Source organism: Ambystoma mexicanum, assembly GCF_040938575.1.
Source record: "Ambystoma mexicanum isolate Mex_15411 chromosome 12 unlocalized genomic scaffold, UKY_AmexF1_1 Mex_chr12_unloc.1, whole genome shotgun sequence".
Lineage (NCBI taxonomy): Eukaryota > Metazoa > Chordata > Amphibia > Caudata > Ambystomatidae > Ambystoma > Ambystoma mexicanum.
The window spans coordinates 13,307,743-13,334,200 of NW_027182322.1; the positions used below are offsets into that span (position 1 = coordinate 13,307,743).

Sequence of the window (26,458 nt, forward strand, 5' to 3'; positions counted from 1 at the left end):
GAATAGCGCGTTGGACTTCTAAGTGAATTGGCAAAGTCATTCAAAGGTTGTGGGTTTGAATCCCACCAGAGTCATATTTTTTACTTTCTTATTCAAACAAGGAACATTATGCATGTGAGGAATGTTTATTTTTGGCCGATGCTTTAATCTTAGTATTTGACCCAAGTTGAACCTATGTATCTAATACAGCATGCAACTGAATCAAAAGCAGTCTGCCTTCCATTGCAACAGGAACATATTGCTCATAAGGAATACAACATCACTGCCAAAAACTTTGCACTTTCCTAATGTATCCTTCCTTCAGAAACATTGTCTTTATAATAGCTGTAAATGAGATAGACCAAAAACACGACACCCTACACTCAGACATTTGTTTCTAGCGACATATAAAGTAAAATCTTCTTTCAAAGCTATTTATGGTATATTCTCTTTGTGTTTTTGTATTGTTAACCAATTGTATGTCTGCACTTTTTATCCAGTTCCTTTTTATTAAGGTATGGAATTGTTGTCCAAACCAATTCACTTGGCAAGAAAATACTGTAATACCCTATTTTCCGAATTTATCCCTAAAGGAACAAAGGTGTAGTTCAAGGTTTCACCCAGAAGTGTGATTCTTCTACAGACATTTTATGTTTCCGAAAACAATTATTCTTTCTTGTATCCCAGAAGGCTTGATAATATGATGTGAAGTAAACACCGGATTGACAAAACTTCGATCATCCCTTAATGTACGCAAGTTGATGTGCATCTGGCTCTGTGGCGCAATGGATAGCGCGTTGGACTTCTAAGTGAATTGGCAAAGTCATTCAAAGGTTGTGGGTTCGAATCCCACCAGAGTCGCATTTTTTACTTTCTTATTCAAACAAGGAACATTATGCATGTGAGGAATGTTTATTTTTGGCCGATGCTTTAATCTTAGTATTTGACCCAAGTTGAACCTATGTATCTAATACAGCATGCAACTGAATCAAAAGCAGTCTGCCTTCCATTGCAACAGGAACATATTGCTCATAAGCAATACAACATCACTGCCAGAAACTTTGCACTTTCCTAATGTATCTTTCCTTCAGAAACATTGTCTTTATAATAGCTGTAAATGAGATAGACCAAAAACACGACACCCTACACTCAGACATTTGTTTCTAGCGACATATAAAGTAAAATCTTCTTTCAAAGCTATTTATGGTATATTCTCTTTGTGTTTTTGTATTGTTAACCAATTGTATGGCTGCACTTTTTATCCAGTTCTTTTTTATTAAGGTATGGAATTGTTGTCCAAACCTATTCACTTGGCAAGAAAATACTGTAATACCCTATTCTCTGAATTTCTCCCCAAGCGAACAAAGGTGCAGTTCAAGGTTTCACACAGAAGTGTGATTCTTGCTACAGACATTTTATGTTTCAGAAAACAATCATTCTTTGATGTGTCCCAGAAGGCTTGATAATGTGATGTGAAGTAAACACCGGATTGACAAAACTTCGATCATCCCTTAATGTACGCAAGTTGATTTTCATCTGGCTCTGTGGCGCAATGGATAGGGCATTGGACTTCTAAGTGAATTGGCAAAGTCATTCAAAGGTTGTGGGTTCGAATCCCACCAGAGTCGCATTTTTTACTTTCTTATTCAAACAAGGAACATTATGCATGTGAGGAATGTTTATTTTTGGCCGATGCTTTAATCTTAGTATTTGACCCAAGTTGAACCTATGTATCTAATACAGCACGCAACTGAATCAAAAGCAGTCTGCCTTCCATTGCAACAGGAACATATTGCTCATAAGCAATACAACATTACTGCCAGAAACTTTGCACTTTCCTAATGTATCCTTCCTTCAGAAACATTGTCTTTATAATAGCTGTAAATGAGATAGACCAAAAACACGACACCCTACACTCAGACATTTGTTTCTAGCGACATATAAAGTAAAATCTTCTTTCAAAGCTATTTATGGTATATTCTCTTTGTGTTTTTGTATTGTTAACCAATTGTATGGCTGCACTTTTTATCCAGTTCTTTTTTATTAAGGTATGGAATTGTTGTCCAAACGTATTCAGTTTGCAAGAAAATACAGTAATACCCTATTCTCCGAATTTATCCCTAAAGGAACAAAGGTGTAGTTCAAGGTTTCACCCAGAAGAGTGATTCTTCTACAGACATTTTATGTTTCAGAAAACAATTATTCTTTCTTGTATCCCAGAAGGCTTGATAATATGATGTGAAGTAAACACTGGATTGACAAAACTTCGATCATCCCTTAATGTACGCAAGTTGATTTTCATGTGGCTCTGTGGCGCAATGGATAGCGCTTTGCACTGCTAAGTGAATTGGCAAAGTCATTCAAAGGTTGTGGGTTCGAATCCCACCAGAGTCGTATTTTTTACTTTCTTATTCAAACAAGGAACATTATGCATGTGAGGAATGTTTATTTTTGGCCGATGCTTTAATCTTAGTATTTGACCCAAGTTGAACCTATGTATCTAATACAGCATGCAACTGAATCAAAAGCAGTCTGCCTTCCATTGCAACAGGAACATATTGCTCATAAGGAATACAACATCACTGCCAAAAACTTTGCACTTTCCTAATGTATCCTTCCTTCAGAAACATTGTCTTTATAATAGCTGTAAATGAGATAGACCAAAAACACGACACCCTACACTCAGACATTTGTTTCTAGCGACATATAAAGTAAAATCTTCTTTCAAAGCTATTTATGGTATATTCTCTTTGTGTTTTTGTATTGTTAACCAATTGTATGTCTGCACTTTTTATCCAGTTCTTTTTTATTAAGGTATGGAATTGTTGTCCAAACCTATTCACTTGGCAAGAAAATACTGTAATACCCTATTCTCTGAAGTTCTCCCCAAGCGAACAAAGGTGCAGTTCAAGGTTTCACACAGAAGTGTGATTCTTGCTACAGACATTTTATGTTTCAGAAAACAATCATTCTTTCATGTATCCCAGAAGGCTTGATAATATGATGTGAAGTAAACACTGGATTGACAAAACCTCGATCATCCCCTGATGTACGCAAGTTGATTGTCATCTGGCTCTGTGGCGCAATGGATAGTGCATTGGACTTCTAAGTGAATTGGCAAAGTCATTCAAAGGTTGTGGGTTCGAATCCCACCAGAGTTGCATTTTTTACTTTCTTATTCAAACAAGGAACATTATGCATGTGAGGAATGTTTATTTTTGGCCGATGCTTTAATCTTAGTATTTGACCCAAGTTGAACCTATGTATCTAATACAGCATGCAACTGAATCAAAAGCAGTCTGCCTTCCATTGCAACAGGAACATATTGCTCATAAGCAATACAACATCACTCCCAGAAACCTTGCACTTTCCTAATGTATCCTTCCTTCAGAAACATTGTCTTTATAATAGCTGTAAATGAGATAGACCAAAAACACGACACCCTACACTCAGACATTTGTTTCTAGCGACATATAAAGTAAAATATTCTTTCAAAACTATTTATGGTATATTCTCTTTGTGTTTTTGTATTGTTAACCAATTGTATGGCTGCACTTTTTATCCAGTTCTTTTTTATTAAGGTATGGAATTGTTGTCCAAACGTATTCAGTTTGCAAGAAAATACAGTAATACCCTATTCTCCGAATTTATCCCTAAAGGAACAAAGGTGTAGTTCAAGGTTTCACCCAGAAGTGTGATTCTTCTACAGACATTTTATGTTTCAGAAAACAATTATTCTTTCTTGTATCCCAGAAGGCTTGATAATATGATGTGAAGTAAACACTGGATCGACAAAACCTCGATCATCCCCTGATGTACGCAAGTTGATTGTCATCTGGCTCTGTGGCGCAATGAATAGCGCGTTGGACTTCTAAGTGAATTGGCAAAGTCATTCAAAGGTTGTGGGTTTGAATCCCACCAGAGTCGCATTTTTTACTTTCTTATTCAAACAAGGAACATTATGCATGTGAGGAATGTTTATTTTTGGCCGATGCTTTAATCTTAGTATTTGACCCAAGTTGAACCTATGTATCTAATACAGCATGCAACTGAATCAAAAGCAGTCTGCCTTCCATTGCAACAGGAACATATTGCTCATAAGCAATACAACTTCACTGCCAGAAACTTTGCACTTTCCTAATGTATCCTTCCTTCAGAAACATTGTCTTTATAATAGCTGTAAATGAGATAGACCAAAAACACGACACCCTACACTCAGACATTTGTTTCTAGCGACATATAAAGTAAAATCTTCTTTCAAAGCTATTTATGGTATATTCTCTTTGTGTTTTTGTATTGTTAACCAATTGTATGGCTGCACTTTTTATCCAGTTCTTTTTTATTAAGGTATGGAATTGTTGTCCAAACGTATTTAGTTTGCAAGAAAATACAGTAATACCCTATTCTCCGAATTTATCCCTAAAGGAACAAAGGTGTAGTTCAAGGTTTCACCCAGAAGTGTGATTCTTCTACAGACATTTTATGTTTCAGAAAACAATTATTCTTTCTTGTATCCCAGAAGGCTTGATAATATGATGTGAAGTAAACACTGGATTGACAAAACTTCGATCATCCCTTAATGTACGCAAGTTGATTTTCATCTGGCTCTGTGGCGCAATGGACAGCGCGTTGGACTTCTAAGTGAATTGGCAAAGTCATTCAAAGGTTGTGGGTTCGAATCCCACCAGAGTTGCATTTTTTACTTTCTTATTCAAACAAGGAACATTATGCATGTGAGGAATGTTTATTTTTGGCCGATGCTTTAATCTTAGTATTTGACCCAAGTTGAACCTATGTATCTAATACAGCATGCAACTGAATCAAAAGCAGTCTGCCTTCCATTGCAACAGGAACATATTGCTCATAAGCAATACAACATCACTGCCAGAAACTTTGCACTTTCCTAATGTATCCTTCCTTCAGAAACATTGTCTTTATAATAGCTGTAAATGAGATAGACCAAAAACACGACACCCTACACTCAGACATTTGTTTCTAGCGACATATAAAGTAAAATATTCTTTCAAAACTATTTATGGTATATTCTCTTTGTGTTTTTGTATTGTTAACCAATTGTATGGCTGCACTTTTTATCCAGTTCTTTTTTATTAAGGTATGGAATTGTTGTCCAAACGTATTCAGTTTGCAAGAAAATACAGTAATACCCTATTCTCCGAATTTATCCCTAAAGGAACAAAGGTGTAGTTCAAGGTTTCACCCAGAAGTGTGATTCTTCTACAGACATTTTATGTTTCAGAAAACAATTATTCTTTCTTGTATCCCAGAAGGCCTGATAATATGATGTGAAGTAAACACTGGATCGACAAAACCTCGATCATCCCCTGATGTACGCAAGTTGATTGTCATCTGGCTCTGTGGTGCAATGAATAGCGCGTTGGACTTCTAAGTGAATTGGCAAAGTCATTCAAAGGTTGTGGGTTCGAATCCCACCAGAGTTGCATTTTTTACTTTCTTATTCAAACAAGGAACATTATGCATGTGAGGAATGTTTATTTTTGGCCGATGCTTTAATCTTAGTATTTGACCCAAGTTGAACCTATGTATCTAATACAGCATGCAACTGAATCAAAAGCAGTCTGCCTTCCATTGCAACAGGAACATATTGCTCATAAGCAATACAACATCACTGCCAGAAACTTTGCACTTTCCTAATGTATCCTTCCTTCAGAAACATTGTCTTTATAATAGCTGTAAATGAGATAGACCAAAAACACGACACCCTACACTCAGACATTTGTTTCTAGCGACATATAAAGTAAAATCTTCTTTCAAAGCTATTTATGGTATATTCTCTTTGTGTTTTTGTATTGTTAACCAATTGTATGTCTGCACTTTGTATCCAGTTCTTTTTTATTAAGGTATGGAATTGTTGTCCAAACCTATTCACTTGGCAAGAAAATACTGTAATACCCTATTCTCTGAATTTCTCCCCAAGCGAACAAAGGTGCAGTTCAAGGTTTCACACAGAAGTGTGATTCTTGCTACAGACATTTTATGTTTCAGAAAACAATCATTCTTTGATGTGTCCCAGAAGGCTTGATAATGTGATGTGAAGTAAACACCGGATTGACAAAACTTCGATCATCCCTTAATGTACGCAAGTTGATTTTCATCTGGCTCTGTGGCGCAATGGATAGCGCATTGGACTTCTAAGTGAATTGGCAAAGTCATTCAAAGGTTGTGGGTTCGAATCCCACCAGAGTCGCATTTTTTACTTTCTTATTCAAACAAGGAACATTATGCATGTGAGGAATGTTTATTTTTGGCCGATGCTTTAATCTTAGTATTTGACCCAAGTTGAACCTATGTATCTAATACAGCATGCAACTGAATCAAAAGCAGTCTGCCTTCCATTGCAACAGGAACATATTGCTCATAAGCAATACAACTTCACTGCCAGAATCTTTGCACTTTCCTAATGTATCCTTCCTTCAGAAACATTGTCTTTATAATAGCTGTAAATGAGATAGACCAAAAACACGACACCCTACACTCAGACATTTGTTTCTAGCGACATATAAAGTAAAATCTTCTTTCAAAGCTATTTATGGTATATTCTCTTTGTGTTTTTGTATTGTTAACCAATTGTATGTCTGCACTTTTTATCCAGTTCTTTTTTATTAAGGTATGGAATTGTTGTCCAAACCTATTCACTTGGCAAGAAAATACTGTAATACCCTATTCTCTGAAGTTCTCCCCAAGCGAACAAAGGTGCAGTTCAAGGTTTCACACAGAAGTGTGATTCTTGCTACAGACATTTTATGTTTCAGAAAACAATCATTCTTTCATGTATCCCAGAAGGCTTGATAATATGATGTGAAGTAAACACTGGATTGACAAAACCTCGATCATCCCCTGATGTACGCAAGTTGATTGTCATCTGGCTCTGTGGCGCAATGGATAGCGCATTGGACTTCTAAGTGAATTGGCAAAGTCATTCAAAGGTTGTGGGTTCGAATCCCACCAGAGTTGCATTTTTTACTTTCTTATTCAAACAAGGAACATTATGCATGTGAGGAATGTTTATTTTTGGCCGATGCTTTAATCTTAGTATTTGACCCAAGTTGAACCTATGTATCTAATACAGCATGCAACTGAATCAAAAGCAGTCTGCCTTCCATTGCAACAGGAACATATTGCTCATAAGCAATACAACATCACTCCCAGAAACCTTGCACTTTCCTAATGTATCCTTCCTTCAGAAACATTGTCTTTATAATAGCTGTAAATGAGATAGACCAAAAACACGACACCCTACACTCAGACATTTGTTTCTAGCGACATATAAAGTAAAATATTCTTTCAAAACTATTTATGGTATATTCTCTTTGTGTTTTTGTATTGTTAACCAATTGTATGGCTGCACTTTTTATCCAGTTCTTTTTTATTAAGGTATGGAATTGTTGTCCAAACGTATTCAGTTTGCAAGAAAATACAGTAATACCCTATTCTCCGAATTTATCCCTAAAGGAACAAAGGTGTAGTTCAAGGTTTCACCCAGAAGTGTGATTCTTCTACAGACATTTTATGTTTCAGAAAACAATTATTCTTTCTTGTATCCCAGAAGGCTTGATAATATGATGTGAAGTAAACACTGGATCGACAAAACCTCGATCATCCCCTGATGTACGCAAGTTGATTGTCATCTGGCTCTGTGGCGCAATGAATAGCGCGTTGGACTTCTAAGTGAATTGGCAAAGTCATTCAAAGGTTGTGGGTTTGAATCCCACCAGAGTCGCATTTTTTACTTTCTTATTCAAACAAGGAACATTATGCATGTGAGGAATGTTTATTTTTGGCCGATGCTTTAATCTTAGTATTTGACCCAAGTTGAACCTATGTATCTAATACAGCATGCAACTGAATCAAAAGCAGTCTGCCTTCCATTGCAACAGGAACATATTGCTCATAAGCAATACAACTTCACTGCCAGAAACTTTGCACTTTCCTAATGTATCCTTCCTTCAGAAACATTGTCTTTATAATAGCTGTAAATGAGATAGACCAAAAACACGACACCCTACACTCAGACATTTGTTTCTAGCGACATATAAAGTAAAATCTTCTTTCAAAGCTATTTATGGTATATTCTCTTTGTGTTTTTGTATTGTTAACCAATTGTATGGCTGCACTTTTTATCCAGTTCTTTTTTATTAAGGTATGGAATTGTTGTCCAAACGTATTCAGTTTGCAAGAAAATACAGTAATACCCTATTCTCCGAATTTATCCCTAAAGGAACAAAGGTGTAGTTCAAGGTTTCACCCAGAAGTGTGATTCTTCTACAGACATTTTATGTTTCAGAAAACAATTATTCTTTCTTGTATCCCAGAAGGCTTGATAATGTGATGTGAAGTAAACACTGGATTGACAAAACTTCGATCATCCCTTAATGTACGCAAGTTGATTTTCATCTGGCTCTGTGGCGCAATGGACAGCGCGTTGGACTTCTAAGTGAATTGGCAAAGTCATTCAAAGGTTGTGGGTTCGAATCCCACCAGAGTTGCATTTTTTACTTTCTTATTCAAACAAGGAACATTATGCATGTGAGGAATGTTTATTTTTGGCCGATGCTTTAATCTTAGTATTTGACCCAAGTTGAACCTATGTATCTAATACAGCATGCAACTGAATCAAAAGCAGTCTGCCTTCCATTGCAACAGGAACATATTGCTCATAAGCAATACAACATCACTGCCAGAAACTTTGCACTTTCCTAATGTATCCTTCCTTCAGAAACATTGTCTTTATAATAGCTGTAAATGAGATAGACCAAAAACACGACACCCTACACTCAGACATTTGTTTCTAGCGACATATAAAGTAAAATATTCTTTCAAAACTATTTATGGTATATTCTCTTTGTGTTTTTGTATTGTTAACCAATTGTATGGCTGCACTTTTTATCCAGTTCTTTTTTATTAAGGTATGGAATTGTTGTCCAAACGTATTCAGTTTGCAAGAAAATACAGTAATACCCTATTCTCCGAATTTATCCCTAAAGGAACAAAGGTGTAGTTCAAGGTTTCACCCAGAAGTGTGATTCTTCTACAGACATTTTATGTTTCAGAAAACAATTATTCTTTCTTGTATCCCAGAAGGCCTGATAATATGATGTGAAGTAAACACTGGATCGACAAAACCTCGATCATCCCCTGATGTACGCAAGTTGATTGTCATCTGGCTCTGTGGTGCAATGAATAGCGCGTTGGACTTCTAAGTGAATTGGCAAAGTCATTCAAAGGTTGTGGGTTCGAATCCCACCAGAGTTGCATTTTTTACTTTCTTATTCAAACAAGGAACATTATGCATGTGAGGAATGTTTATTTTTGGCCGATGCTTTAATCTTAGTATTTGACCCAAGTTGAACCTATGTATCTAATACAGCATGCAACTGAATCAAAAGCAGTCTGCCTTCCATTGCAACAGGAACATATTGCTCATAAGCAATACAACATCACTGCCAGAAACTTTGCACTTTCCTAATGTATCCTTCCTTCAGAAACATTGTCTTTATAATAGCTGTAAATGAGATAGACCAAAAACACGACACCCTACACTCAGACATTTGTTTCTAGCGACATATAAAGTAAAATCTTCTTTCAAAGCTATTTATGGTATATTCTCTTTGTGTTTTTGTATTGTTAACCAATTGTATGTCTGCACTTTGTATCCAGTTCTTTTTTATTAAGGTATGGAATTGTTGTCCAAACCTATTCACTTGGCAAGAAAATACTGTAATACCCTATTCTCTGAATTTCTCCCCAAGCGAACAAAGGTGCAGTTCAAGGTTTCACACAGAAGTGTGATTCTTGCTACAGACATTTTATGTTTCAGAAAACAATCATTCTTTGATGTGTCCCAGAAGGCTTGATAATGTGATGTGAAGTAAACACCGGATTGACAAAACTTCGATCATCCCTTAATGTACGCAAGTTGATTTTCATCTGGCTCTGTGGCGCAATGGATAGCGCATTGGACTTCTAAGTGAATTGGCAAAGTCATTCAAAGGTTGTGGGTTCGAATCCCACCAGAGTCGCATTTTTTACTTTCTTATTCAAACAAGGAACATTATGCATGTGAGGAATGTTTATTTTTGGCCGATGCTTTAATCTTAGTATTTGACCCAAGTTGAACCTATGTATCTAATACAGCATGCAACTGAATCAAAAGCAGTCTGCCTTCCATTGCAACAGGAACATATTGCTCATAAGCAATACAACTTCACTGCCAGAATCTTTGCACTTTCCTAATGTATCCTTCCTTCAGAAACATTGTCTTTATAATAGCTGTAAATGAGATAGACCAAAAACACGACACCCTACACTCAGACATTTGTTTCTAGCGACATATAAAGTAAAATCTTCTTTCAAAGCTATTTATGGTATATTCTCTTTGTGTTTTTGTATTGTTAACCAATTGTATGTCTGCACTTTTTATCCAGTTCTTTTTTATTAAGGTATGGAATTGTTGTCCAAACCTATTCACTTGGCAAGAAAATACTGTAATACCCTATTCTCTGAAGTTCTCCCCAAGCGAACAAAGGTGCAGTTCAAGGTTTCACACAGAAGTGTGATTCTTGCTACAGACATTTTATGTTTCAGAAAACAATCATTCTTTCATGTATCCCAGAAGGCTTGATAATATGATGTGAAGTAAACACTGGATTGACAAAACCTCGATCATCCCCTGATGTACGCAAGTTGATTGTCATCTGGCTCTGTGGCGCAATGGATAGCGCATTGGACTTCTAAGTGAATTGGCAAAGTCATTCAAAGGTTGTGGGTTCGAATCCCACCAGAGTTGCATTTTTTACTTTCTTATTCAAACAAGGAACATTATGCATGTGAGGAATGTTTATTTTTGGCCGATGCTTTAATCTTAGTATTTGACCCAAGTTGAACCTATGTATCTAATACAGCATGCAACTGAATCAAAAGCAGTCTGCCTTCCATTGCAACAGGAACATATTGCTCATAAGCAATACAACATCACTCCCAGAAACCTTGCACTTTCCTAATGTATCCTTCCTTCAGAAACATTGTCTTTATAATAGCTGTAAATGAGATAGACCAAAAACACGACACCCTACACTCAGACATTTGTTTCTAGCGACATATAAAGTAAAATATTCTTTCAAAACTATTTATGGTATATTCTCTTTGTGTTTTTGTATTGTTAACCAATTGTATGGCTGCACTTTTTATCCAGTTCTTTTTTATTAAGGTATGGAATTGTTGTCCAAACGTATTCAGTTTGCAAGAAAATACAGTAATACCCTATTCTCCGAATTTATCCCTAAAGGAACAAAGGTGTAGTTCAAGGTTTCACCCAGAAGTGTGATTCTTCTACAGACATTTTATGTTTCAGAAAACAATTATTCTTTCTTGTATCCCAGAAGGCTTGATAATATGATGTGAAGTAAACACTGGATCGACAAAACCTCGATCATCCCCTGATGTACGCAAGTTGATTGTCATCTGGCTCTGTGGCGCAATGAATAGCGCGTTGGACTTCTAAGTGAATTGGCAAAGTCATTCAAAGGTTGTGGGTTTGAATCCCACCAGAGTCGTATTTTTTACTTTCTTATTCAAACAAGGAACATTATGCATGTGAGGAATGTTTATTTTTGGCCGATGCTTTAATCTTAGTATTTGACCCAAGTTGAACCTATGTATCTAATACAGCATGCAACTGAATCAAAAGCAGTCTGCCTTCCATTGCAACAGGAACATATTGCTCATAAGGAATACAACATCACTGCCAAAAACTTTGCACTTTCCTAATGTATCCTTCCTTCAGAAACATTGTCTTTATAATAGCTGTAAATGAGATAGACCAAAAACACGACACCCTACACTCAGACATTTGTTTCTAGCGACATATAAAGTAAAATCTTCTTTCAAAGCTATTTATGGTATATTCTCTTTGTGTTTTTGTATTGTTAACCAATTGTATGTCTGCACTTTTTATCCAGTTCTTTTTTATTAAGGTATGGAATTGTTGTCCAAACCAATTCACTTGGCAAGAAAATACTGTAATACCCTATTTTCCGAATTTATCCCTAAAGGAACAAAGGTGTAGTTCAAGGTTTCACCCAGAAGTGTGATTCTTCTACAGACATTTTATGTTTCCGAAAACAATTATTCTTTCTTGTATCCCAGAAGGCTTGATAATATGATGTGAAGTAAACACCGGATTGACAAAACTTCGATCATCCCTTAATGTACGCAAGTTGATGTGCATCTGGCTCTGTGGCGCAATGGATAGCGTGTTGGACTTCTAAGTGAATTGGCAAAGTCATTCAAAGGTTGTGGGTTCGAATCCCACCAGAGTCGCATTTTTTACTTTCTTATTCAAACAAGGAACATTATGCATGTGAGGAATGTTTATTTTTGGCCGATGCTTTAATCTTAGTATTTGACCCAAGTTGAACCTATGTATCTAATACAGCATGCAACTGAATCAAAAGCAGTCTGCCTTCCATTGCAACAGGAACATATTGCTCATAAGCAATACAACATCACTGCCAGAAACTTTGCACTTTCCTAATGTATCTTTCCTTCAGAAACATTGTCTTTATAATAGCTGTAAATGAGATAGACCAAAAACACGACACCCTACACTCAGACATTTGTTTCTAGCGACATATAAAGTAAAATCTTCTTTCAAAGCTATTTATGGTATATTCTCTTTGTGTTTTTGTATTGTTAACCAATTGTATGGCTGCACTTTTTATCCAGTTCTTTTTTATTAAGGTATGGAATTGTTGTCCAAACCTATTCACTTGGCAAGAAAATACTGTAATACCCTATTCTCTGAATTTCTCCCCAAGCGAACAAAGGTGCAGTTCAAGGTTTCACACAGAAGTGTGATTCTTGCTACAGACATTTTATGTTTCAGAAAACAATCATTCTTTGATGTGTCCCAGAAGGCTTGATAATGTGATGTGAAGTAAACACCGGATTGACAAAACTTCGATCATCCCTTAATGTACGCAAGTTGATTTTCATCTGGCTCTGTGGCGCAATGGATAGGGCATTGGACTTCTAAGTGAATTGGCAAAGTCATTCAAAGGTTGTGGGTTCGAATCCCACCAGAGTCGCATTTTTTACTTTCTTATTCAAACAAGGAACATTATGCATGTGAGGAATGTTTATTTTTGGCCGATGCTTTAATCTTAGTATTTGACCCAAGTTGAACCTATGTATCTAATACAGCACGCAACTGAATCAAAAGCAGTCTGCCTTCCATTGCAACAGGAACATATTGCTCATAAGCAATACAACTTCACTGCCAGAAACTTTGCACTTTCCTAATGTATCCTTCCTTCAGAAACATTGTCTTTATAATAGCTGTAAATGAGATAGACCAAAAACACGACACCCTACACTCAGACATTTGTTTCTAGCGACATATAAAGTAAAATCTTCTTTCAAAGCTATTTATGGTATATTCTCTTTGTGTTTTTGTATTGTTAACCAATTGTATGGCTGCACTTTTTATCCAGTTCTTTTTTATTAAGGTATGGAATTGTTGTCCAAACGTATTCAGTTTGCAAGAAAATACAGTAATACCCTATTCTCCGAATTTATCCCTAAAGGAACAAAGGTGTAGTTCAAGGTTTCACCCAGAAGAGTGATTCTTCTACAGACATTTTATGTTTCAGAAAACAATTATTCTTTCTTGTATCCCAGAAGGCTTGATAATATGATGTGAAGTAAACACTGGATTGACAAAACTTCGATCATCCCTTAATGTACGCAAGTTGATTTTCATGTGGCTCTGTGGCGCAATGGATAGCGCTTTGCACTTCTAAGTGAATTGGCAAAGTCATTCAAAGGTTGTGGGTTCGAATCCCACCAGAGTCGTATTTTTTACTTTCTTATTCAAACAAGGAACATTATGCATGTGAGGAATGTTTATTTTTGGCCGATGCTTTAATCTTAGTATTTGACCCAAGTTGAACCTATGTATCTAATACAGCATGCAACTGAATCAAAAGCAGTCTGCCTTCCATTGCAACAGGAACATATTGCTCATAAGGAATACAACATCACTGCCAAAAACTTTGCACTTTCCTAATGTATCCTTCCTTCAGAAACATTGTCTTTATAATAGCTGTAAATGAGATAGACCAAAAACACGACACCCTACACTCAGACATTTGTTTCTAGCGACATATAAAGTAAAATCTTCTTTCAAAGCTATTTATGGTATATTCTCTTTGTGTTTTTGTATTGTTAACCAATTGTATGGCTGCACTTTTTATCCAGTTCTTTTTTATTAAGGTATGGAATTGTTGTCCAAACGTATTCAGTTTGCAAGAAAATACAGTAATACCCTATTCTCCGAATTTATCCCTAAAGGAACAAAGGTGTAGTTCAAGGTTTCACCCAGAAGAGTGATTCTTCTACAGACATTTTATGTTTCAGAAAACAATTATTCTTTCTTGTATCCCAGAAGGCTTGATAATATGATGTGAAGTAAACACTGGATTGACAAAACCTCGATCATCCCCTGATGTACGCAAGTTAATTGTCATCTGGCTCTGTGGCGCAATGGATAGCGCGTTGGACTTCTAAGTGAATTGGCAAAGTCATTCAAAGGTTGTGGGTTCGAATCCCACCAGAGTCGCATTTTTTACTTTCTTATTCAAACAAGGAACATTATGCACGTGAGGAATGTTTATTTTTGGCCGATGCTTTAATCTTAGTATTTGACCCAAGTTGAACCTATGTATCTAATACAGCATGCAACTGAATCAAAAGCAGTCTGCCTTCCATTGCAACAGGAACATATTGCTCATAAGGAATACAACATCACTGCCAGAAACTTTGCACTTTCCTAATGTATCCTTCCTTCAGAAACATTGTCTTTATAATAGCTGTAAATGAGATAGACCAAAAACACAACACCCTACACTCAGACATTTGTTTCTAGCGACATATAAAGTAAAATATTCTTTCAAAACTATTTATGGTATATTCTCTTTGTGTTTTTGTATTGTTAACCAATTGTATGTCTGCACTTTTTATCCAGTTCTTTTTTATTAAGGTATGGAATTGTTGTCCAAACCAATTCACTTGGCAAGAAAATACTGTAATACCCTATTCTCTGAATTTCTCCCCAAGCGAACAAAGGTGCAGTTCAAGGTTTCGCCCTGAACTGTGATTCTTGCTACAGACATTTTATGTTTCAGAAAACAATTATTCTTTCTTGTATCCCAGAAGGCTTGATAATATGATGTGAAGTAAACACTGGATCGACAAAACCTCGATCATCCCCTGATGTACGCAAGTTGATTGTCATCTGGCACTGTGGTGCAATGAATAGCGCGTTGGACTTCTAAGTGAATTGGCAAAGTCATTCAAAGGTTGTGGGTTCGAATCCCACCAGAGTCGCATTTTTTACTTTCTTATTCAAACAAGGAACATTATGCATGTGAGGAATGTTTATTTTTGGCCGATGCTTTAATCTTAGTATTTGACCCAAGTTGAACCTATGTATCTAATACAGCACGCAACTGAATCAAAAGCAGTCTGCCTTCCATTGCAACAGGAACATATTGCTCATAAGCAATACAACTTCACTGCCAGAAACTTTGCACTTTCCTAATGTATCCTTCCTTCAGAAACATTGTCTTTATAATAGCTGTAAATGAGATAGACCAAAAACACGACACCCTACACTCAGACATTTGTTTCTAGCGACATATAAAGTAAAATCTTCTTTCAAAGCTATTTATGGTATATTCTCTTTGTGTTTTTGTATTGTTAACCAATTGTATGGCTGCACTTTTTATCCAGTTCTTTTTTATTAAGGTATGGAATTGTTGTCCAAACGTATTCAGTTTGCAAGAAAATACAGTAATACCCTATTCTCCGAATTTATCCCTAAAGGAACAAAGGTGTAGTTCAAGGTTTCACCCAGAAGAGTGATTCTTCTACAGACATTTTATGTTTCAGAAAACAATTATTCTTTCTTGTATCCCAGAAGGCTTGATAATATGATGTGAAGTAAACACTGGATTGACAAAACTTCGATCATCCCTTAATGTACGCAAGTTGATTTTCATGTGGCTCTGTGGCGCAATGGATAGCGCTTTGGACTTCTAAGTGAATTGGCAAAGTCATTCAAAGGTTGTGGGTTCGAATCCCACCAGAGTCGCATTTTTTACTTTCTTATTCAAACAAGGAACATTATGCATGTGAGGAATGTTTATTTTTGGCCGATGCTTTAATCTTAGTATTTGACCCAAGTTGAACCTATGTATCTAATATAGCATGCAACTGAATCAAAAGCAGTCTGCCTTCCATTGCAACAGGAACATATTGCTCATAAGGAATACAACATCACTGCCAGAAACTTTGCACTTTCCTAATGTATCCTTCCTTCAGAAACATTGTCTTTATAATAGCTGTAAATGAGATAGACCAAAAACACAACACCCTACACTCAGACATTTGTTTCTAGCGACATATAAAGTAAAATATTCTTTCAAAACTATTTATGGTATATTCTCTTTGTGTTTTTGTATTGTTAACCAATTGTATGTCTGCACTTTTTATCCAGTTCTTTTTTATTAAGGTATGGAATTGTTGTCCAAACCAATTCACTTGGCAAGAAAATACTGTAATACCCTATTCTCTGAATTTCTCCCCAAGCGAACAAAGGTGCAGTTCAAGGTTTCGCCCTGAACTGTGATTCTTGCTACAGACATTTTATGTTTCAGAAAACAATCATTCTTTCATGTATCCCAGAAGACTTGATAATATGATGTGAAGTAAACACTGGATTGACAAAACCTCGATCATCCCCTGATGTACGCAAGTTGATTGTCATCTGGCTCTGTGGCGCAATGGATAGCGCGTTGGACTTCTAAGTGAATTGGCAAAGTCATTCAAAGGTTGTGGGTTCAAATCCCACCAGAGTTGCATTTTTTACTTTCTTATTCAAACAAGGAACATTATGCATGTGAGGAATGTTTATTTTTGGCCGATGCTTTAATCTTAGTATTTGACCCAAGTTGAACCTATGTATCTTATACAGCATGCAACTGAATCAAAAGCAGTCTGCCTTCCATTGCAACAGGAACATATTACTCATAAGCAATACAACATCACTGCCAGAAACTTTGCACTTTCCTAATGTATCCTTCCTTCAGAAACATTGTCTTTATAATAGCTGTAAATGAGATAGACCAAAAACACAACACCCTACACTCAGACATTTGTTTCTAGCGACATATAAAGTAAAATATTCTTTCAAAACTATTTATGGTATATTCTCTTTGTGTTTTTGTATTGTTAACCAATTGTATGTCTGCACTTTTTATCCAGTTCTTTTTTATTAAGGTATGGAATTGTTGTCCAAACCAATTCACTTGGCAAGAAAATACTGTAATACCCTATTCTCTGAATTTCTCCCCAAGCGAACAAAGGTGCAGTTCAAGGTTTCGCCCTGAACTGTGATTCTTGCTACAGACATTTTATGTTTCAGAAAACAATCATTCTTTCATGTATCCCAGAAGGCTTGATAATATGATGTGAAGTAAACACTGGATTGACAAAACCTCGATCATCCCCTGATGTACGCAAGTTGATTGTCATCTGGCTCTGTGGCGCAATGGATAGCGCGTTGGACTTCTAAGTGAATTGGCAAAGTCATTCAAAGGTTGTGGGTTCGAATCCCACCAGAGTCGCATTTTTTACTTTCTTATTCAAACAAGGAACATTATGCATGTGAGGAATGTTTATTTTTGGCCGATGCTTTAATCTTAGTATTTGACCCAAGTTGAACCTATGTATCTAATACAGCATGCAACTGAATCAAAAGCAGTCTGCCTTCCATTGCAACAGGAACATATTGCTCATAAGCAATACAACATCACTGCCAGAAACTTTGCACTTTCCTAATGTATCCTTCCTTCAGAAACATTGTCTTTATAATAGCTGTAAATGAGATAGACCAAAAACACGACACCCTACACTCAGACATTTGTTTCTAGCGACATATAAAGTAAAATCTTCTTTCAAAGTTATTTATGGTATATTCTCTTTGTGTTTTTGTATTGTTAACCAATTGTATGGCTGCACTTTTTATCCAATTCTTTTTTATTAAGGTATGGAATTGTTGTCCAAACGTATTCAGTTTGCAAGAAAATACAGTAATACCCTATTCTCCGAATTTATCCCTAAAGGAACAAACGTGTAGTTCAAGGTTTCACCCAGAAGTGTGATTCTTCTACAGACATTTTATGTTTCAGAAAACAATTATTCTTTCTTGTATCCCAGAAGGCTTGATAATATGATGTGAAGTAAACACTGAATTGACAAAACTTCGATCATCCCTTAATGTACGCAAGTTGATTTTCGTCTGGCTCTGTGGCGCAATGGATAGCGCGTTGGACTTCTAAGTGAATTGGCAAAGTCATTGAAAGGTTGTGGGTTTGAATCCCACCAGAGTCGTATTTTTTACTTTCTTATTCAAACAAGGAACATTATGCATGTGAGGAATGTTTATTTTTGGCCTTTAATCTTAGTATTTGACCCAAGTTGAACCTATGTATCTAATACAGCATGCAACTGAATCAAAAGCAGTCTGCCTTCCATTGCAACAGGAACATATTGCTCATAAGGAATACAACATCACTGCCAAAAACTTTGCACTTTCCTAATGTATCCTTCCTTCAGAAACATTGTCTTTATAATAGCTGTAAATGAGATAGACCAAAAACACGACACCCTACACTCAGACATTTGTTTCTAGCGACATATAAAGTCAAATCTTCTTTCAAAGCTATTTATGGTATATTCTCTTTGTGTTTTTGTATTGTTAACCAATTGTATGGCTGCACTTTTTATCCAGTTCTTTTTTATTAAGGTATGGAATTGTTGTCCAAACGTATTCAGTTTGCAAGAAAATACAGTAATACCCTATTCTCCGAATTTATCCCTAAAGGAACAAAGGTGTAGTTCAAGGTTTCACCCAGAAGTGTGATTCTTCTACAGACATTTTATGTTTCAGAAAACAATTATTCTTTCTTGTATCCCAGAAGGCTTGATAATATGATGTGAAGTAAACACTGGATTGACAAAACTTCGATCATCCCTTAATGTACGCAAGTTGATTTTCATCTGGCTCTGTGGTGCAATGGATAGTGCGTTGGACTTCTAAGTGAATTGGCAAAGTCATTCAAAGGTTGTGGGTTCAAATCCCACCATAGTCGCATTTTTTACTTTCTAATTCAAACAAGGAACATTATGCATGTGAGGAATGTTTATTTTTGGCCTTTAATCTTAGTATTTGACCCAAGTTGAACCTATGTATCTAATACAGCATGCAACTGAATCAAAAGCAGTCTGCCTTCCATTGCAACAGGAACATATTGCTCATAAGGAATACAACATCACTGCCAAAAACTTTGCACTTTCCTAATGTATCCTTCCTTCAGAAACATTATCTTTATAATAGCTGTAAATGAGATAGACCAAAAACACGACACCCTACACTCAGACATTTGTTTCTAGCGACATATAAAGTAAAATCTTCTTTCAAAGCTATTTATGGTATATTCTCTTTGTGTTTTTGTATTGTTAACCAATTGTATGGCTGCACTTTTTATCCAGTTCTTTTTTATTAAGGTATGGAATTGTTGTCCAAACGTATTCAGTTTGCAAGAAAATACAGTAATACCCTATTCTCCGAATTTATCCCTAAAGGAACAAAGGTGTAGTTCAAGGTTTCACCCAGAAGAGTGATTCTTCTACAGACATTTTATGTTTCAGAAAACAATTATTCTTTCTTGTATCCCAGAAGGCTTGATAATATGATGTGAAGTAAACACTGGATTGACAAAACTTCGATCATCCCTTAATGTACGCAAGTTGATTTTCATCTGGCTCTGTGGCGCAATGGATAGTGCGTTGGACTTCTAAGTGAATTGGCAAAGTCATTCAAAGGTTGTGGGTTCGAATCCCACCAGAGTCGCATTTTTTACTTTCTAATTCAAACAAGGAACATTATGCATGTGAGGAATGTTTATTTTTGGCCGATGCTTTAATCTTAGTATTTGACCCAAGTTGAACCTATGTATCTAATACAGCATGCAACTGAATCAAAAGCAGTCTGCCTTTCATACAACATCACTACCAGAAACTTGGCACTTTTCTAATGTATCCTTCCTTCAGAAACATTGTCTTTATAATAGCTGTAAATGAGATAGACCAAAAACACGACACCCTACACTCAGACATTTGTTTCTAGCGACATATAAAGTAAAATCTTCTTTCAAAGCTATTTATGGTATATTCTCTTTGTGTTTTTGTATTGTTAACCAATTGTATGTCTGCACTTTTTATCCAGTTCTTTTTTATTAAGGTATGAAATTGTTGTCCAAACCAATTCACTTGGCAAGAAAATACTGTAATACCCTATTCACTGAATTTCTCCCCAAGCGAACAAAGGTGCAGTTCAAGGTTTCACCCCGAACTGTGATTCTTGCTACAGACATTTAATGTTTCAGAAAACAATCATTCTTTCATGTATCCCAGAAGGCTTGATAATATGATGTGAAGTAAACACTGGATTGACAAAACTTCGATCATCCCTTAATGTGCGCAAGTTGATTTTAATCTGGCTCTGTGGCACAATGGATAGCGCGTTGGACTTCTAAGTGAATTGGCAAAGTCATTCAAAGGTTGTGGGTTTGAATCCCACCAGAGTTGCATTTTTTACTTTCTTATTCAAACAAGGAACATTATGCATGTGAGGAATGTTTATTTTTGGCCGATGCTTTAATCTTATTATTTGACCCAAGTTGAACCTATGTATCTAATACAGCATGCAACTGAATCAAAAGCAGTCTGCCTTCCATTGCAACAGGAACATATTGCTCATAAGCAATACAACATCACTGCCAGAAACTTGGCACTTTTCTAATGTATCCTTCCTTCAGAAACATTGTCTTTATAATAGCTGTAAATGAGATAGACCAAAAACAAGACACCCTACACTCAGACATTTGTTTCTAGCGACATATAAAGTAAAATCTTCTTTCAAAGCTATTTATGGTATATTCTCTTTGTGTTTTTGTATTGTTAACCAATTGTATGTCTGCACTTTTTATCCAGTTCTTTTTTATTAAGGTATGAAATTGTTGTCCAAACCAATTCACTTGGCAAGAAAATACTGTAATACCCTATTCTCTGAATTTCTCCCCAAGCGAACAAAGGTGCAGGTCAAGGTTTCACCCCGAACTGTGATTCTTGCTACAGACATTTAATGTTTCAGAAAACAATCATTCTTTCATGTATCCCAGAAGGCTTGATAATATGATGTGAAGTAAACACTGGATTGACAAAACTTCGATCATCCCTTAATGTACGCAAGTTGATTTTAATCTGGCTCTGTGGCACAATGGATAGCGCGTTGGACTTCTAAGTGAATTGGCAAAGTCATTCAAAGGTTGTGGGTTCGAATCCCACCAGAGTCGTATTTTTTACTTTCTTATTCAAACAAGGAACATTATGCATGTGAGGAATGTTTATTTTTGGCCTTTAATCTTAGTATTTGACCCAAGTTGAACCTATGTATCTAATACAGCATGCAACTGAATCAAAAGCAGTCTGCCTTCCATTGCAACAGGAAAATATTGCTCATAAGGAATACAACATCACTGCCAAAAACTTTGCACTTTCCTAATGTATCCTTCCTTCAGAAACATTGTCTTTATAATAGCTGTAAATGAGATAGACCAAAAACACGACACCCTACACTCAGACATTTGTTTCTAGCGACATATAAAGTAAAATCTTCTTTCAAAGCTATTAATGGTATATTCTCTTTGTGTTTTTGTATTGTTAACCAATTGTATGGCTGCACTTTTTATCCAGTTCTTTTTTATTAAGGTATGGAATTGTTGTCCAAACGTATTCAGTTTGCAAGAAAATACAGTAATACCCTATTCTCCGAATGTATCCCTTAAGGAACAAAGGTGTAGTTCAAGGTTTCACCCAGAAGTGTGATTCTTCTACAGACATTTTATGTTTCAGAAAACAAATATTCTTTCTTGTATCCCAGAAGGCTTGATAATATGATGTGAAGTAAACACTGGATTGACAAAACTTCGATCATCCCTTAATGTACGCAAGTTGATTTTCATCTGGCTCTGTGGTGCAATGGATAGCGCGTTGGACTTCTAAGTGAATTGGCAAAGTCATTCAAAGGTTGTGGGTTCAAATCCCACCAGAGTCGCATTTTTTACTTTCTAATTCAAACAAGGAACATTATGCATGTGAGGAATGTTTATTTTTGGCCGATGCTTTAATCTTAGTATTTGACCCAAGTTGAACCTGTGTATCTAATACAGCATGCAACTGAATCAAAAGCAGTCTGCCTTTCATACAACATCACTACCAGAAACTTGGCACTTTTCTAATGTATCCTTCCTTCAGAAACATTGTCTTTATAATAGCTGTAAATGAGATAGACCAAAAACACGACACCCTACACTCAGACATTTGTTTCTAGCGACATATAAAGTAAAATCTTCTTTCAAAGCTATTTATGGTATATTCTCTTTGTGTTTTTGTATTGTTAACCAATTGTATGTCTGCACTTTTTATCCAGTTCTTTTTTATTAAGGTATGAAATTGTTGTCCAAACCAATTCACTTGGCAAGAAAATACTGTAATACCCTATTCACTGAATTTCTCCCCAAGCGAACAAAGGTGCAGTTCAAGGTTTCACCCCGAACTGTGATTCTTGCTACAGACATTTAATGTTTCAGAAAACAATCATTCTTTCATGTATCCCAGAAGGCTTGATAATATGATGTGAAGTAAACACTGGATTGACAAAACTTCGATCATCCCTTAATGTACGCAAGTTGATTTTAATCTGGCTCTGTGGCACAATGGATAGCGCGTTGGATTTCTAAGTGAATTGGCAAAGTCATTCAAAGGTTGTGGGTTCGAATCCCACCAGAGTTGCATTTTTTACTTTCTTATTCAAACAAGGAACATTATGCATGTGAGGAATGTTTATTTTTGGCCGATGCTTTAATCTTATTATTTGACCCAAGTTGAACCTATGTATCTAATACAGCATGCAACTGAATCAAAAGCAGTCTGCCTTCCATTGCAACAGGAACATATTGCTCATAAGCAATACAACATCACTGCCAGAAACTTGGCACTTTTCTAATGTATCCTTCCTTCAGAAACATTGTCTTTATAATAGCTGTAAATGAGATAGACCAAAAACAAGACACCCTACACTCAGACATTTGTTTCTAGCGACATATAAAGTAAAATCTTCTTTCAAAGCTATTTATGGTATATTCTCTTTGTGTTTTTGTATTGTTAACCAATTGTATGTCTGCACTTTTTATCCAGTTCTTTTTTATTAAGGTATGAAATTGTTGTCCAAACCAATTCACTTGGCAAGAAAATACTGTAATACCCTATTCTCTGAATTTCTCCCCAAGCGAACAAAGGTGCAGTTCAAGGTTTCACCCCGAAATGTGATTCTTGCTACAGACATTTAATGTTTCAGAAAACAATCATTCTTTCATGTATCCCAGAAGGCTTGATAATATGATGTGAAGTAAACACTGGATTGACAAAACTTCGATCATCCCTTAATGTACGCAAGTTGATTTTAATCTGGCTCTGTGGCACAATGGATAGCGCGTTGGACTTCTAAGTGAATTGGCAAAGTCATTCAAAGGTTGTGGGTTCGAATCCCACCAGAGTCGTATTTTTTACTTTCTTATTCAAACAAGGAACATTATGCATGTGAGGAATGTTTATTTTTGGCCTTTAATCTTAGTATTTGACCCAAGTTGAACCTATGTATCTAATACAGCATGCAACTGAATCAAAAGCAGTCTGCCTTCCATTGCAACAGGAAAATATTGCTCATAAGGAATACAACATCACTGCCAAAAACTTTGCACTTTCCTAATGTATCCTTCCTTCAGAAACATTGTCTTTATAATAGCTGTAAATGAGATAGACCAAAAACACGACACCCTACACTCAGACATTTGTTTCTAGCGACATATAAAGTAAAATCTTCTTTCAAAGCTATTAATGGTATATTCTCTTTGTGTTTTTGTATTGTTAACCAATTGTATGGCTGCACTTTTTATCCAGTTCTTTTTTATTAAGGTATGGAATTGTTGTCCAAACGTATTCAATTTGCAAGAAAATACAGTAATACCCTATTCTCCGAATTTATCCCTAAAGGAACAAAGGTGTAGTTCAAGGTTTCACCCAGAAGTGTGATTCTTCTACAGACATTTTATGTTTCAGAAAACAAATATTCTTTCTTGTATCCCAGAAGGCTTGATAATATGATGTGAAGTAAACACTGGATTGACAAAACTTCGATCATCCCTTAATGTACGCAAGTTGATTTTCATCTGGCTCTGTGGTGCAATGGATAGCGCGTTGGACTTCTAAGTGAATTGGCAAAGTCATTCAAAGGTTGTGGGTTCAAATCCCACCAGATTCGCATTTTTTACTTTCTAATTCAAACAAGGAACATTATGCATGTGAGGAATGTTTATTTTTGGCCTTTAATCTTAGTATTTGACCCAAGTTGAACCTATGTATCTAATACAGCATGCAACTGAATCAAAAGCAGTCTGCCTTCCATTGCAACAGGAACATATTGCTCATAAGCAATACAACATCACTGCCAGAAACTTTGCACTTTCCTAATGTATCCTTCCTTCAGAAACATTGTCTTTATAATAGCTGTAAATGAGATAGACCAAAAACACAACACCCTACACTCAGACATTTGTTTCTAGCGACATATAAAGTAAAATATTCTTTCAAAACTATTTATGGTATATTCTCTTTGTGTTTTTGTATTGTTAACCAATTGTATGTCTGCACTTTTTATCCAGTTCTTTTTTATTAAGGTATGGAATTGTTGTCCAAACCAATTCACTTGGCAAGAAAATACTGTAATACCCTATTCTCTGAATTTCTCCCCAAGCGAACAAAGGTGCAGTTCAAGGTTTCGCCCTGAACTGTGATTCTTGCTACAGACATTTTATGTTTCAGAAAACAATCATTCTTTCATGTATCCCAGAAGGCTTGATAATATGATGTGAAGTAAACACTGGATTGACAAAACCTCGATCATCCCCTGATGTACGCAAGTTGATTGTCATCTGGCTCTGTGGCGCAATGGATAGCGCGTTGGACTTCTAAGTGAATTGGCAAAGTCATTCAAAGGTTGTGGGTTCGAATCCCACCAGAGTCGCATTTTTTACTTTCTTATTCAAACAAGGAACATTATGCATGTGAGGAATGTTTATTTTTGGCCGATGCTTTAATCTTAGTATTTGACCCAAGTTGAACCTATGTATCTAATACAGCATGCAACTGAATCAAAAGCAGTCTGCCTTCCATTGCAACAGGAACATATTGCTCATAAGCAATACAACATCACTGCCAGAAACTTTGCACTTTCCTAATGTATCCTTCCTTCAGAAACATTGTCTTTATAATAGCTGTAAATGAGATAGACCAAAAACACAACACCCTACACTCAGACATTTGTTTCTAGCGACATATAAAGTAAAATATTCTTTCAAAACTATTTATGGTATATTCTCTTTGTGTTTTTGTATTGTTAACCAGTTGTATGTCTGCACTTTTTATCCAGTTCTTTTTTATTAAGGTATGGAATTGTTGTCCAAACCAATTCACTTGGCAAGAAAATACTGTAATACCCTATTCTCTGAATTTCTCCCCAAGCGAACAAAGGTGCAGTTCAAGGTTTCGCCCTGAACTGTGATTCTTGCTACAGACATTTTATGTTTCAGAAAACAATCATTCTTTCATGTATCCCAGAAGGCTTGATAATATGATGTGAAGTAAACACTGGATTGACAAAACCTCGATCATCCCCTGATGTACGCAAGTTGATTGTCATCAGGCTCTGTGGCGCAATGGATAGCGCGTTGGACTTCTAAGTGAATTGGCAAAGTCATTCAAAGGTTGTGGGTTCGAATCCCACCAGAGTCGCATTTTTTACTTTCTTATTCAAACAAGGAACATTATGCATGTGAGGAATGTTTATTTTTGGCCGATGCTTTAATCTTAGTATTTGACCCAAGTTGAACCTATGTATCTAATACAGCATGCAACTGAATCAAAAGCAGTCTGCCTTCCATTGCAACAGGAACATATTGCTCATAAGCAATACAACATCACTGCCAGAAACTTTGCACTTTCCTAATGTATCCTTCCTTCAGAAACATTGTCTTTATAATAGCTGTAAATGAGATAGACCAAAAACACGACACCCTACACTCAGACATTTGTTTCTAGCGACATATAAAGTAAAATCTTCTTTCAAAGTTATTTATGGTATATTCTCTTTGTGTTTTTGTATTGTTAACCAATTGTATGGCTGCACTTTTTATCCAATTCT

General features: G+C 36.1%; 19 non-coding genes across 19 annotated transcripts; all 19 read left to right on the forward strand.

The window, feature by feature from the left end:
* The first annotated feature begins 750 nt into the window (after positions 1 to 750).
* Positions 751 to 840, forward strand: TRNAR-UCU (transfer RNA arginine (anticodon UCU)). Its single transcript is given in 2 exon segments — positions 751 to 787; positions 805 to 840. It is a non-coding gene; the product is annotated as a tRNA-Arg (tRNA).
* Positions 841 to 2,283: 1,443 nt separating this feature from the next.
* Positions 2,284 to 2,373, forward strand: TRNAS-GCU (transfer RNA serine (anticodon GCU)). Its single transcript is given in 2 exon segments — positions 2,284 to 2,320; positions 2,338 to 2,373. It is a non-coding gene; the product is annotated as a tRNA-Ser (tRNA).
* A 2,209-nt stretch (positions 2,374 to 4,582) lies between these two features.
* Positions 4,583 to 4,672, forward strand: TRNAR-UCU (transfer RNA arginine (anticodon UCU)). Its single transcript is given in 2 exon segments — positions 4,583 to 4,619; positions 4,637 to 4,672. It is a non-coding gene; the product is annotated as a tRNA-Arg (tRNA).
* Positions 4,673 to 6,115: 1,443 nt separating this feature from the next.
* On the forward strand, positions 6,116 to 6,205 carry TRNAR-UCU (transfer RNA arginine (anticodon UCU)). The gene is given in 2 exon segments: positions 6,116 to 6,152; positions 6,170 to 6,205. It is a non-coding gene; the product is annotated as a tRNA-Arg (tRNA).
* Positions 6,206 to 6,882: 677 nt separating this feature from the next.
* On the forward strand, positions 6,883 to 6,972 carry TRNAR-UCU (transfer RNA arginine (anticodon UCU)). The gene is given in 2 exon segments: positions 6,883 to 6,919; positions 6,937 to 6,972. It is a non-coding gene; the product is annotated as a tRNA-Arg (tRNA).
* Positions 6,973 to 8,414: 1,442 nt separating this feature from the next.
* On the forward strand, positions 8,415 to 8,504 carry TRNAR-UCU (transfer RNA arginine (anticodon UCU)). The gene is given in 2 exon segments: positions 8,415 to 8,451; positions 8,469 to 8,504. It is a non-coding gene; the product is annotated as a tRNA-Arg (tRNA).
* A 1,443-nt stretch (positions 8,505 to 9,947) lies between these two features.
* Positions 9,948 to 10,037, forward strand: TRNAR-UCU (transfer RNA arginine (anticodon UCU)). Its single transcript is given in 2 exon segments — positions 9,948 to 9,984; positions 10,002 to 10,037. It is a non-coding gene; the product is annotated as a tRNA-Arg (tRNA).
* Positions 10,038 to 10,714: 677 nt separating this feature from the next.
* Positions 10,715 to 10,804, forward strand: TRNAR-UCU (transfer RNA arginine (anticodon UCU)). The gene is given in 2 exon segments: positions 10,715 to 10,751; positions 10,769 to 10,804. It is a non-coding gene; the product is annotated as a tRNA-Arg (tRNA).
* Positions 10,805 to 12,246: 1,442 nt separating this feature from the next.
* TRNAR-UCU (transfer RNA arginine (anticodon UCU)) lies at positions 12,247 to 12,336 on the forward strand. The gene is given in 2 exon segments: positions 12,247 to 12,283; positions 12,301 to 12,336. It is a non-coding gene; the product is annotated as a tRNA-Arg (tRNA).
* A 2,209-nt stretch (positions 12,337 to 14,545) lies between these two features.
* On the forward strand, positions 14,546 to 14,635 carry TRNAR-UCU (transfer RNA arginine (anticodon UCU)). The gene is given in 2 exon segments: positions 14,546 to 14,582; positions 14,600 to 14,635. It is a non-coding gene; the product is annotated as a tRNA-Arg (tRNA).
* Positions 14,636 to 16,078: 1,443 nt separating this feature from the next.
* On the forward strand, positions 16,079 to 16,168 carry TRNAR-UCU (transfer RNA arginine (anticodon UCU)). The gene is given in 2 exon segments: positions 16,079 to 16,115; positions 16,133 to 16,168. It is a non-coding gene; the product is annotated as a tRNA-Arg (tRNA).
* A 677-nt stretch (positions 16,169 to 16,845) lies between these two features.
* Positions 16,846 to 16,935, forward strand: TRNAR-UCU (transfer RNA arginine (anticodon UCU)). Its single transcript is given in 2 exon segments — positions 16,846 to 16,882; positions 16,900 to 16,935. It is a non-coding gene; the product is annotated as a tRNA-Arg (tRNA).
* A 677-nt stretch (positions 16,936 to 17,612) lies between these two features.
* Positions 17,613 to 17,702, forward strand: TRNAR-UCU (transfer RNA arginine (anticodon UCU)). The gene is given in 2 exon segments: positions 17,613 to 17,649; positions 17,667 to 17,702. It is a non-coding gene; the product is annotated as a tRNA-Arg (tRNA).
* A 2,198-nt stretch (positions 17,703 to 19,900) lies between these two features.
* TRNAR-UCU (transfer RNA arginine (anticodon UCU)) lies at positions 19,901 to 19,990 on the forward strand. Its single transcript is given in 2 exon segments — positions 19,901 to 19,937; positions 19,955 to 19,990. It is a non-coding gene; the product is annotated as a tRNA-Arg (tRNA).
* A 1,414-nt stretch (positions 19,991 to 21,404) lies between these two features.
* TRNAR-UCU (transfer RNA arginine (anticodon UCU)) lies at positions 21,405 to 21,494 on the forward strand. Its single transcript is given in 2 exon segments — positions 21,405 to 21,441; positions 21,459 to 21,494. It is a non-coding gene; the product is annotated as a tRNA-Arg (tRNA).
* Positions 21,495 to 22,165: 671 nt separating this feature from the next.
* Positions 22,166 to 22,255, forward strand: TRNAR-UCU (transfer RNA arginine (anticodon UCU)). Its single transcript is given in 2 exon segments — positions 22,166 to 22,202; positions 22,220 to 22,255. It is a non-coding gene; the product is annotated as a tRNA-Arg (tRNA).
* Positions 22,256 to 23,669: 1,414 nt separating this feature from the next.
* Positions 23,670 to 23,759, forward strand: TRNAR-UCU (transfer RNA arginine (anticodon UCU)). Its single transcript is given in 2 exon segments — positions 23,670 to 23,706; positions 23,724 to 23,759. It is a non-coding gene; the product is annotated as a tRNA-Arg (tRNA).
* A 1,433-nt stretch (positions 23,760 to 25,192) lies between these two features.
* TRNAR-UCU (transfer RNA arginine (anticodon UCU)) lies at positions 25,193 to 25,282 on the forward strand. Its single transcript is given in 2 exon segments — positions 25,193 to 25,229; positions 25,247 to 25,282. It is a non-coding gene; the product is annotated as a tRNA-Arg (tRNA).
* Positions 25,283 to 25,959: 677 nt separating this feature from the next.
* TRNAR-UCU (transfer RNA arginine (anticodon UCU)) lies at positions 25,960 to 26,049 on the forward strand. The gene is given in 2 exon segments: positions 25,960 to 25,996; positions 26,014 to 26,049. It is a non-coding gene; the product is annotated as a tRNA-Arg (tRNA).
* Positions 26,050 to 26,458: the final 409 nt, after the last annotated feature.